Raw genomic sequence first — 13,127 nt, forward strand, 5'->3', positions numbered from 1 at the left:
GAAGAATAATTGCAGGAGGAGCCTTTCAGAAGTTCCTAAATTTGCACCAAATGATGGTTTCATTGCTGAAAGGCCTAAAGGAAGTAAGTCTCACTGGATTTGCATTCATAACCTTGCTGCTGATAATATTTCTTGTAACATGTAAGGGGATGGGTCCCCTCCCACCCACTCCACCCATTCCCTCTTCACTAAAACCACTTGGTTGGTGTAGTGGTTAAGTGTGCTGACCCTTATCTGGGAGAACCGGGTTTGACTCCTCACTCCTCCACTTGCAGCTGCTGGAATGGCCTTGGGTCAGCCATAGCTATTTCAGAACTGTCCTTGAAAGGGCAGCTTCTGTGAGAGCTCTCTCAGCCCCACCTACCTCACAGGGGGGTCCGTTGTGGGGGGGAAGGTAAAGAAAATCATAAGCTGCTCTGAGATTCAGAGTATAGGGCGGGGTATAAATCCAATTTCTTCTTCTTCTTCTTCCTCCTCCTCCTCCTCAACCAGAAAACATTTGCTCCCATACCACCTCCTTAAATTCAGCCTCATTTAGGGTGACCATAATGTCTGAAGGCCAGCCAGGGACACCTTGGGGGGGGGGGTGGAAGGTAGGGGTGCGCCGCCGGAAACAGGAAGTGACGTCACTTCCGGTGACGTCATGCCACCGCCGGAAACAGGAAGTGACACCACTTCCTGTGACATCATTTCCCCCCGCGTCACCTGCCGGAAACGGGAAGTGACATCACTTCCTGTGACATCACTTCCCCCAAATGACATCATTTCCCCCAAATGCCACTGCCGGAAACAGGAAGTGACTTCACAGCACTTCCTGTGATGTCCCCAAAAATCCCCCAAATATCACCGCCGGAAACAATTTTGTTCTCAAATCCTGTATATACTTCATCAGTATATGGGATAAGGCACTTTCTCAACTGTGCTGCATAATGCAGCCTATTTATTTTGTCCTGTTTGCTCTATTGGCTCTATCTGCGCCACCTTCATCACTTTCGGGGTGTGGATCCCCTAGTGGGGTGGTCTCGCGACTCCCTCCACCAGCTGTTTCTGATAGCCCTGCGCCCCCTCTTTCATTTGATATGTGTCCCGTGCGGGTGCCACCCTCCCGCCAGGAGATGCCGCAAAATGAGCCCCCTTGAGGCTTATGGCGGCAGGGCTCGGGGGAAGTGAGCTAGACTGCTGTTCTTTTGAGGGGTTATAGAGTGTTTCGAGCCCGTCCCTGTGGCATCGGTCCCATCGTTGTGGGACCCAGGGGGCCGGCGCAGCAGCACGCCGAAGCAGCCTGTCACAGGTCGAGATGCAGGACAGGAACCCGGAAGTGACCGACAGGCTGCTTCAGCGTGCCGCCCGCCGGCTCCCCGCTGGCTATACCGGGACCTTGTAATGGTCCCGGTATAGGCAGCCCGGGAGACCGGGACGGTCTGGCCACCCTAGCCTCATTTCTTCTCATCTCTTCATCCTAGCCTCAGTGTTAGAGTTGTCAAGTTCCTCCTGGCAAGCAGCAAGAGATTGTGGGGGGACTTATCCAGAAAGGAAAGAAGGTCCAGGCTGCATTGTTGGTGACATAGCAATGTGACTTCTGGTGACATTCTGGTATTTGACAGGTTACAAAGATCAGTTCCTCCTGAGAAAATCCAGCTTACAAAGTTATGGCATGTGGCATTATACCCCATGGAAGTCCCTCCGCCCTGAACCATATGCTGCTTTCCCCAGGCTCCAGCCCTAGGGTTGCCAATCCCCAGGTGGGGGCAGGGGATCCCCCGGTTTGGAGGCCCTTCCCCCGCTTCAGGGTCGTCAGAAAGCGGGGGAAGGGGAGGGAAATGTCTGCTGGAAACTCTTTTATTCCCTATGGAGATTTATTCCCATAGAAAATCATGGAGAATTGATCGGTGGATATCTGGGGCTCTGGGGGGGCTATTTTTTGGGGTAGAGGCACCAAATTTTCAGTATAGCATCTAGTGCCTCTCCCCAAAATACCCCCCAAGTTTCAAAATGATTGGACCAGGGGGTCCAATTCTATGAGCCCCAAAAGAAGATACCCCTATCCTTCATTATTTCCTATGGAAGGAAGGCATTGAAAAGGTGTGCTGTCCCTTTCAATGTGATGGCCAGAACTCCCTTTGGAGCTCAATGATGCTCGTCACAGCCTTGCTCTTGGCTCCACCCCTAATGTCTCCTGGCTCCACCCCCAAAGTCCCCAGATATTTCTTAAATTGGACTTGGCAACCCTATCCAGCCCTAAACCTCCAGGAATTTCCCAACCCATTGCTGACAGCCCAATACAGTCCCTTGGTTTCATTTACTTTCATAGTTTATTGGCGCTAATGGACCCATCCTCTGTGAATCTATGTAAGCCTGCAATTAAAGTAGAGGCCATCACTACATCCTTGAACAATGTCTACAAGTTGATTCATCTTTAAATGAAGAGCTACTTCCTTTGGAAATGGTTAGTGTGAAAAATATGGAGCCTCGGGGGACAATGTGAGGTGGGGTACAATGCCACTTCCTCCTTGGGGAAAGAGTCCCAGCCTCAGCCAGAGAGGCCCTTTCTAAAGGGACTTCTTGTCTATTGGCAGAATGCTTTTCTGAGGTCTTCCTCCTAGAGTAATCTTGAACTCTCTGTCTCTCACCTGATAAGGTGACTAGGTTTATCTGTTCTCTTTCCTGTTCATTTTGTTAGTTCCACTAATGAAGCTTTCTTTAGTCTAATCAATGTCATGACTACTGCATTCTGCTGTAACACCTCCAACTTGACTGGGCCCAGGGAGATGAGGTTTGCTGTCAGCTTCTGAGGCCTGCTCTGAGGCAAAGCACCCCTGGGCTCTTCTCAAGGGTTAATGTGAACTGTAACACCTGGTCTAACCAGCAGGTGTTATTAATTGGTCCCTTAGCCTACACAGCTCTTATCATCTTCAAGGTCAAAGTAATTAGCTTCTCACAAGAACCTTCAGTCTGTATGAGGGAAGGGAAAGAACTGGGGTGATGAGGTAACCTTCTAGAGGATTCTCCTGAAGATGTGTCCTAGCTGGATGTTACCATCGCTTGATGTGCAGGGCCTAAATATTATAACTAAACTAGGGCCCTGAAAAAGAGAGAGTAGCTTGGATTTTGATGGATTGAAGGTCTGAACGATGACATGCAATTGCTAGTTGCGTAGAGGATGCCTTGGGTTTCACATTTTTACTCTTGGAATTAAAAGTTGTGCCGTCTAATGCAAGTTCTGTAAAGTGCTAGTTAAGCTAGTTTTCTTACTTCAGGGGTGTGGTCACACATCACATTAAAAGCGGGTGTGTAGCGCTCAAATTTGAACCGCTGAATATTGATTTGATGCAAGAATGCAACTCATTCTGTTGTTGAGCGATCAGACATCCAATACTTAGAAGTAGGAAACCAGCCAGGGAGGCAGTGGGGCCCTTGGATGACCATGGGGTAAAAGGATTACTGAAGGAGGATAGGGAAATGGCTGAGAAGCTAAATGAAATTTTTGCCTCCATCTTCACTGTGGAAGATAAGAACTTTTTGCCCGCCCCAGAACCACTAATTTTGGAAGGGGTGTTGAAAGACCTGAGTCAGATTGAGGTGACAAAAGAGGAGGTCCTACAACTGATAGACGAATTAAAAACGAATAAGTCACCGGGTCCAGATGGCATACATTCGAGAGTTCTGAAAGAACTCAAAGTTGAACTTGTGGATCTTCTAACAAAAATCTGTAATCTTTCATTGAAATCTGCCTCCGTTCCTGAGGACTGGAAGGTAGCAAATGTCACCCCCATCTTTAAAAAGGGTTCCAGAGGAGATCCGGGAAATTACAGGCCAGTCAGTCTTACTTCAATACCGGGAAAGTTGGTAGAAACCATTATCAAGGACAGAATGAGTAGGCACATTGATGAACACGGGTTACTGAGGAAGACTCAGCATGGGTTCTGCAAGGGAAGATCTTGCCTCACTAACCTGTTACATTTCTTTGAGGGGGTGAACAAACATGTGGACAAAGGAGACCCGATAGATGTTGTTTACCTTGACTTCCAGAAAGCTTTTGATAAAGTTCCTCATCAAAGGCTCCTTAGAAAACTTGAGAGACATGGAGTAAAAGGACAGGTCCTCTTGTGGATCAAAAACTGGCTGAGTAATAAAAAGCAGAGAGTGAGTATAAATGGGCAGTCTTCGCAGTGGAGGACGGTAAGCAGTGGGGTGCCGCAGGGCTCGGTACTGGGTCCCATGCTCTTTAACTTGTTCATAAATGATTTAGAGTTGGGAGTGAGCAGTGAAGTGGCCAAGTTTGCGGATGACACTAAATTGTTCAGGGTGGTGAGAACCAGAGAGGATTGTGAGTAACTCCAAAGGGATCTGTTGAGGCTGGGTGAGTGGGCGTCAACGTGGCAGATGCGGTTCAATGTGGCCAAGTGCAAAGTAATGCACATTGGGGCCAAGAATCCCAGCTACAAATACAAGTTGATGGGGTGTGAACTGGCAGAGACTGACCAAGAGAGAGATCTTGGGGTCGTGGTAGATAACTCACTGAAAATGTCAAGACAGTGTGTATTTGCAATAAAAAACGCCAACGCCATGCTGGGAATTATTAGGAAGGGAATTGAAAACAAATCAGCCAGTATCATAATGCCCCTGTATAAATCGATGGTGCGGTCTCTTTTGGAGTACTGTGTGCCGTTCTGGTTGCCGCAGGATATTATAGCATTGGAGAAAGTCCAGAAAAGGGCAACGAGAATGATTAAAGGGCTGGAGCACTTTCCCTATGAAGAAATGTTGAAACTCTTGGGACTCTTTAGCTTGGAGAAACGTCGACTGCGGGGTGACATGATAGAGGTTTACGAGATAATGCATGGGATGGAGAAAGTAGAGAAAGAAGTACTTTTCTCCCTTTTTCACAATACAAGAACTCGTGGGCATTCGATGAAATTGCTGAGCAGACAGGTTAAAACGGATAAAAGGAAGTACTTCTTCACCCAAAGGATGGTTAACATGTGGAATTCACTGCCACAGGAGATGGTGGCGGCCACAAGTATAGTCACCTTCAAGAGGGGTTTAGATAAAAATATGGAGCACAGGTCCATCAGTGGCTATTAGCCACAGTGTGTGTGTTTATATAAAAAAATTTTGCCACTGTGTGACACAGAGTGTTGGACTGGATGGGCCGTTGGCCTGATCCAAGATGGCTTCTCTAATGTTCTTATACTATCACGCTCTTTTCTTGGAGTATGCGTGATCAGATGGTGATTTCTGGGAGGGGTCCATTGAACATGCGCCGAATTGTTTGGAGGTGGGAAATCAAACATTGCTTCAGAGGCGGGGGGGGGGGAAGGGGGGAAAGTTTCCGGAATTAATGTTGCTGATTCAAACCAGGCAACTGCCAGGAATTACTTTCCTAGAAATTGGCAGTGACAATGATATCTGGAAATCCTCCGCATTGGAAAAAAAAAATATTTGTTTTCCTGTTCTGAATAGTGGGATAACGTTTCCCACCCCCTTCGATCCTGTGCTGATTGGAGAAGCAGAAGCGTCACCTCAGATTCCCAGATGATCTGGCAATGTGCATGTTTGCTGGGGCTTTTTAAAAAAAAAAAGTGGGAGGGGTGGTAAACATTCCAAGGGGCAGTATCGTGCGTGAGCTGTCCAAACAGGAAAAAGCCAGTCTTGTGCCGTTTTTTTGAAAAAGGGCCGGACTTCCTGCGCTGTCAAATTAATGCGGCATTGAGGCGCAGCAAGCCAGGATGACCCTGGATGATGCTCAAATGCCAGATGTGGATGTCTGGACGAACACATTTAATCCGTCAGCGAGACCGAGCTGTGTCGCCACTAATGGTACGTCTGACTGCACCCCAGGATTTTAGAGTAATGTGTTGCTTGTAAAATAACTCTTCATTTGACAGAAATTAAATAAAACTTCATAATCTATATACATACATACATACATACAGATAGATAGATAGATAGATAGATAGATAGATAGATAGATAGATAGATAGATAGATAGATAGATAGATAGATAGATAGATAGATAGATAGATAGATAGATAGATAGATAGATAGATAGATAGAGATAGAGATAGAGATATATTTAAAATAATCAAAGGCCTGGTTTCTTGTGTATGTCAGCCATGAAGACCCATGGGGTTCAGCATTGGCTCCTTGACGCTTGCCTATTCGCAGACTCCACAAAACACTTGCACCAACTAGGCAGAGGGAATTCTATGGCAGTGAGGACTAGAAGCTTGAAGGTGATGGAGAATCCCAAGCAAAGATTTAAGCAGATGCGAGATGTGTGCCTTCACAGATGACAAACTCATTCTTAGTTTATGAAGGAAAAAAAAGGAAAGGTCCCCTGTGCAAGTAGTTTATGAAAGAGGAGCATTAATCAAGAGTAGGGCCGCCAAGCTCCCGCCATGGGTGGGGAATTCCCTGCCCTGGAGGACCCCAACCCACTGGCAGGGAGTAGGTCACCAGGGGGATCCCCACCCCCAAAGAGCCCGGTTGGTGCATGCCATCCCCATTGCAATGATGTCACTTGGAAGTGATGTCATTGCGCCAAGGACATCATGCTGGGAATGCTCTAGGACTCGTGCCAAAAGCTTTATGGCACCAGAGTTTTACCGTAAATTCTAAAGCGCTTCCGGTATGACACTCTAGGACTTGTGTTAAAAACTCTATGGTACGATAGAATTTTATTGCGAGTCCTTGAGTGTTCCTAGCATGACATCCCCGGTGCCATTTAAAACTTATATTGCAGCCCTTTAGCCCACCTTTCTTCAAATGGAGAAGACCACCAAGAGAGAAGAGCAACAGTCTTCAATGCATTTAGCAAACATTGTGCATAGTTAGAGCCTGGGCAACTTCCAGGTGATGTCATCGTGCCACACACATGAGGAACAAGTCCCCCCCCCCCCCCCACAATAGTGGTGGAGGGACTTGTCAACTCTAATCAAGAAGAAGGGTCCAGAATAACAGTGAGGGGCCCTCCATTTGGAGAAAGGTGGGCTAAAAGGGCTGCAATATAAGTTTTAAATGGGGAGAAGGTCCTGTCTCATGTTGGCTACTGGAACGGGAAGAGAAGAACATGGTAAGTGATGAGTAGACAAATCATATGCTGCAAAAAGAAGGGCTGATGATCCTACTTTACATCATCTGCCTCCTTCTCTGCTCTACTCAAGGATTAATATAATTTAAATTTCTTACCTGTCCTCTCACTCAGGGCTTGAGCAGAAGATGGGCAATGCCACTTTGATCACAGTCTTCTCATTCCCATTTACTTTCATCCCCAACTCTACTATCCTAAACCTCATCTTTTCTTTATATTTATTACTCTGAGATACTCTAATGAGGGAAGTGAGCGGCTGGATCCAAGGATCATATCACTCCTGGGCCAGAATTTCTGCACTAGTCATCTGACCCATCTGTTCCTGGGGACAGTCAATGCAGAGTTCCAGTTTTTACCTTTAAGGCTGTCAATGGTGTTTGCAGGGGTGGAAATCTAGCAGGAGCTCCTTTGCATATTCGGCCACATGTTCCTGATGTAGCCAATCCTTCAAGAGCTTCCAAGGCTCTTGGTAGAATTCCACCCCTGGATGTTGGAAACGAAAATGCTGTCCCCTGCCTCAGCCTCCAGACTTCACAGCAAGAAGGAACAGATAGGTAGATAGGCACACTTTCCTTCCTGTGTTTACTCTTCTGCCACTGTCCTCTTTGAAATGTAGATTGTGCTCTCAGGGACGACTTCCTACCTTCTGTTTGCTCTCTCAGAAGAAGCGCCCCCTTCTCCCTGCACACACCAAGAGGGACGACATGATGTCCTCTCTTGGCACCATGAAGCAGATGGCCCTCCTGCCATCTGCTGCCATCCTTAGCTAGTAAGTTAGTATCTCCTCTCCTATCTCTACTCTTTTCTATCTGAAGTGTGGTTCTAAAATGGAGACAAAAATTGGTCTTTTAAACTTGCAGTGTGGCTCTGTGTAGCTCTGTGTTGCTTGTAGCAACTTCCTTTGTTGTTTAAAGCAACTTCTGATATGCCAGGTTGTATAATCACTATGTTGCTTGTAGAAACTTCCTTTGTTGCTTGAAGCAACTTCTGATATACCGAGTTGTATAATATTATCCTCCTGGTGGCTCAATGGCTGTCATAATGCTTCTTAACAGAATGTTAGACCCTTAGTTTACTCATTGCTCATTGTGTCTTGTGATATGCTTTAATCAAGAAAAGTACATATGATATGAGAAACAGGGCTTTTTTGTAGAAAAAGCCCAGCAGGAACTCATTTGTATATTAGGTCACACCCCCTGACACCAAGCCAGCTGGAACTGTCTTCCTGCTCAGAAAAAATCCTGGAAAAAAGAAAGAAAAAGATAGAAAAAAAGATTTATTGAACATAAACAAAGATTCATGATATGGTGATATACATTTTGAAAACAAACAAGGGGTCCTGGTCATGGTGGACTGAGGAAAAGTGCTCTGGGCTCACCTCCAAATACTGTTGAACACATTGCTCCCTGGCAAACTGGAGGGTAAGGAGAGAAATGAGCACAAGGCAAAACTCAGAGGCTTGGCATACAGAGAGATCTACGTCATAAGGTTTATTGACTTGTTTAAAAGGCTCACTTCCTCCCTTTCTGCCCATTTTGGTCTCCAGCCCTTCCAAAAACAACCTGCAAACACTTTGAAGAAAAAAATGATTCTTTTCAGTTTGAGGAATTGGGAATACTGCCGGCAGCAGTAGGCCCTGCCAGAAACCATGGGCCCCAGCAGCTGCCCCATCAGAGGGTTTGCTGACACTTGCCATCATGTCATTCTGCTCTTTTGTTATTTTCTCATAAATGTTTTCTTTCAAGTAGTCATTGGATTCTCTTGCATCTCAGTGGAAGCGTTTCCTTTATTTATTTGCCCCCCAAGTCGGAATAAAGAGGTGGACACAATGAGTTGGTAAAAACTATGGGCCACTTTATTAATTAAACAGAAACGGCAAGGGCAACCAAATTGCAGCCAGGCCAGGGCCAGGGATCTCATAGACCACTCCCCTGCCTTTAGCAGGCAAGAGACCCGGCTCCCCAGCCCGAGCTGTGCATCACAGCTCCCATCAGGCAGGCCCAGCAGGGAGGCCCACACCGGAGGGCCCCAGTCACCAGATGCGCGTCTCAGCGAAAGGCACCCTCCAATCAAGTCTCCAGGACAGTCTGCATTCTCACACCTCGAGTCACCACAACCCGAAGGTTGATCATGCCAGACCCCTAACTCCCCGAAAGGGGGAAGCTAACCGGTCCTCCCCTGGCTGCATGGAACCACAAACCCAGTAAAAACCTGCCACAACTAAGACCAAGTCTCTACTTAGGGCTTAGCACCCACCGAAAGGCCAAGCCCTTGCCGAAGATCCCTCAGGAAAAGCATATTGCCCTTTTCCGAGAGATGCACCCCATCCGCTCTTTAGAAGTCAGGATATTTTGTAGAAATATCCGGATGGGGCAAAAAGTGGCCCAAACCACCCTCCAAGGTCCTGCAAATCTCCTTATTTGCCCTGTAATGAGCCCGCTCTATCCCAGCTGGATTCCAAGCACCGCGCCACACCAAGCGCGGAATCATGGCCGACCAAACTATAATGGTACCAGGTCACCTCTTCCTTATGTACTTGAAATCATCTCAGACCTGCAAGATCAAAGCCTTGCCCTTAACTAGCCTGAGATCATTCCCCCCCAGGTGAATAATCAAAACCTGAGGAGGAGCCACACTCCCATGAAATAATAATGGAAGCAAACCAGGCCACTGAAGACCTTGTTGCCCCCGCCATTCAACAGTAACAAATTGACTGAGTCCCAGCTGAGAGCCAACAGCAGTTCTCCGAGCCTGATGTGCCGCCCAAAACACATAACTGTGCCCGCAGATGAGAACTCGGCTCCTCTAGCCAGGAACAACAGCACCTAAATAGAGAAACAGACAAGTTAAAACATAACCACAACTAACCCCATCTCCAGAACAAAGCTACGAGTGGAGCAAAGGGCGAATATAACACTTATAAGCCTGAGACCACCAAGGCGCTGAATGGACGAAGCCGAATATCCCAGGGCTGCAGCCGTAGAGGCCGCCCCAATCCTAAAGGAGTGGGTACCAAACCTCACTCCTGCCAACCCCAAAAGAGCTAAGGCCCTAGACGTCACTGCCCAAAACTGATGTTTTGTCAGAGAGCTGCCTCTGTAATGACAAAACAACAACCCTTCGCAGCCTCCCCGCACAGCCAAATAATCAGCCAATGCAGAAACCAGGCAAAGCTCCACCTCTGAACGCGGACCCAGCTCCACTACGGTCCCAATACCCCGTTGGTCCATCTTGGAGAACCTAACAGTAAGAACCACCTTACCATCTGTTAACCTAACATCCCGAAATGACAAAGCCCTGCTGGAAACATTGTTCCTGGAACTTGCCACTAACTCACTGATTCTAAATGCCCCAAAAAAGGCAACCAAAGAGGCTGCATGAAATAAAACAGCCTCAAAATGAGATGCATAAACTGCACTCCAAACCCCCTTCAAACCCCTAAGAATCACAGGGGACAAAGAGCGTTTTCACACTGACCTTACTCGGGAGCGACATCCCTCTTCACTGCGCAGCGTCTGCGCAGATTTCGCACTGGGAGGGGCCAAACAATGCGATACCCTACTTCGGACCTAAAGTCTCCAAACTGCCACACAGCACGTTCATAACACTTCCTGGTGCTAGGCACGATGGCTAGGCCTATCGCTCTGCAGGCCACGGCTCTCCAATCAGCCATAGCTCCTGGGGCATTGGCACCGCATCTTGATCAGCCTCCAGGGCCAGCTGACGAAACCTCTCCATCTGTTTATGAGAGAGAGCATCAGCCACCCCGTTATTCACCCCAGGAACATGCTTGGCTAAAAACAAAATATTAAGCCGCAGACAACGCAGAGTGAAGGCCCTAACCAACCTCATAAATCTTTGTGATTTGGATGAAAGGGAGTTAATGACAAAAACCACAGCCATGTTATCGCACCAAAAATGCACCGTGCGATCGGCCATATCACTCCCCCACAACCAAACCACAACCAAAATGGGAAAAAACTCTAAAAAAGTAAGATCCCTACTCCATCCAGCCTGCACCAATGAATCCAGCCAACTTTCCGCGCACCAATGTCCACGGAAATAAACCCAAAAGCCTAACGACCCAGCAGCATCGGACATAACCTGAAGCTCCGCCTCAAGTCTCATGTCCTCTCTCCAAAAAGAAATCCCATTAAAGAAATCCAAAAACTCCTGCCACACCTGCAGGTCCTCCCTCATGCTGCTGGTAACCCTAGTCCTGTGCTGAGGCAAGCGAAGGCCCGCCATAGAGTCACAGTACCTATGAAGAAAGGCCCTGCCAGGGGCAACCACTTTGCAAGCAAAGTTAAGATGCCCTACTAACTGCTGAAGCTCCAGCAGCATAACCTTTCTCTTAAGGAGAAAAGAACTGACCCTGTTCCTTAAATCCCCAAGCTTCTGACAAGGTATTCTGGATGATTGCACCAGGGTGTCCAACTCATTTCCCTATAATACAAGGCATTGGGCCGGGCCCTCAGCCAATGGCACACCCAACTCAGCAGCCAGCTCAATGAAGCCGGATAACAACTGAGCGCAACGCCCAGTACCACAAGGCCCCACAAACAGGCACACCCAACTCAGCGGCCAGCTCAATGAAGCTGGACAACAACTGAGCGCAACGCCCAGTACCACAAGGCCCCACAAACAGGAAGTCGTCCAGATAATGAACCACTTCCTATAATCCCACTTTTTCGCGCACAGCCCATTCCAAGAAAGTGCTGAAACACTCAAAAGCTGCACATGATCCAAGAAAGTGCTGAAACACTCAAAAGCCCTGTCCATGTAGAATTTACCTGCCAAAGAGAAACCTAACAGCTCAAAATCATCCAGATGGACAGGGAGAAGGCGAAACGCAGATTTGATATCACATTTCACTAACTCAGCCCCCTGCCCACAGCGTTGAACGATGCCCATGGCCAGATCAAAGGTAGTATACCTAACTGAGCATAGTTCCTCAGGAATCCCATCATTAACTGAAGAACCCTTGGGTTAAGAAAGGTGGTGAATCAAACGAAATTCACCAGACGCCTTCTTTGGTACCACCCCTAAAGGGGAAACCCTCAGATTAACCACTGGAGGACTAGAAAATGGGCCCAAAATCCTACCCTCCGACAGCTTCTTGGCGATCTTAGCCTCCACTATGTGTTCCAAACCCTTAACTGAACTAAGGTTCCGAGACCAAGTTGGCATCCAAGAACCCTGAAAAGGAATCCTAAAACCCACTGTAAAACCTTTCAACAAATATAAACTGTCACCCCTGCGTGGGTACCCAATAAGCAACCGCTCAAGAGGTCCCACCTTTATCGGGCTGGGGCCCTTTTCCAACTTAGGAGGAACCCCCACTCCCGCCCTGTCTCTTTTGGCCCTTATGCGGCCGAACTCTTGGACAGCTGCTAAAGGAGTGTGGGCCAGCACACATGGGGCATTCATGTTTAAAATTGCAACCTGTCCTATTGCACCCCCCCTGTGATCCAAACTCCCAACAAAGCAAGCGGGGTTGAACCTCCTGCCTCGCAGAACTGTGGGAAGATGATGACGAAGCAGAAGGAGAAGTGGACTCCTTAGCAACCAGGTGACCGCTGTCAGAGCGGTCTCCCAAATTGACATAACCTGCAACCACAATTGTTGATGTATACGGTCCCAAGGAAGGGAAGGGTACAAAGCGGCCCTCATCCTGAATTCTTTGTCATATTGAATCCAGGCAGGGCCGCTAAACATCGTGTACCCCTTGTATATTATGTCCATATACTGGATTAGCGCTGCAGCCCTCCAAGGCTGAGTACACGCTATCACTCCCGCATACACAAAAAAGCCTGGCAGCCAATTAGCCCAGGTCCGATCCACTTCCCTCTTTTTCAACTTCTCCTTCTCCTTGTCATCAAGATCCTCCTTATCCTTCTTTTCTAGCTCCCGAAATAAAAGGGAGAAAATATCCACATATTCTCCCTTCAGGATCTTTTCTTTAGTGGCCAGCTAAAGGTGGTCACCCAAAGGTAAGGCGACATCACCAAAGGTCATAGCACCAAAAGGGACT

The 13,127-nt window shown here is 47.6% G+C and overlaps 1 protein-coding gene across 1 annotated transcript in view; it reads right to left on the reverse strand.

Moving 5' to 3' along the window:
- The window catches only part of LOC132583340 (uncharacterized), a 163,631-nt gene that overhangs the window by 46,801 nt on the left and 103,703 nt on the right, over positions 1-13,127 (reverse strand). The window lies entirely within an intron of this gene.

Source organism: Heteronotia binoei, chromosome 15 (genome assembly GCF_032191835.1).
Source record: "Heteronotia binoei isolate CCM8104 ecotype False Entrance Well chromosome 15, APGP_CSIRO_Hbin_v1, whole genome shotgun sequence".
In the NCBI taxonomy this organism is placed as follows: Eukaryota; Metazoa; Chordata; class Lepidosauria; order Squamata; family Gekkonidae; genus Heteronotia; species Heteronotia binoei.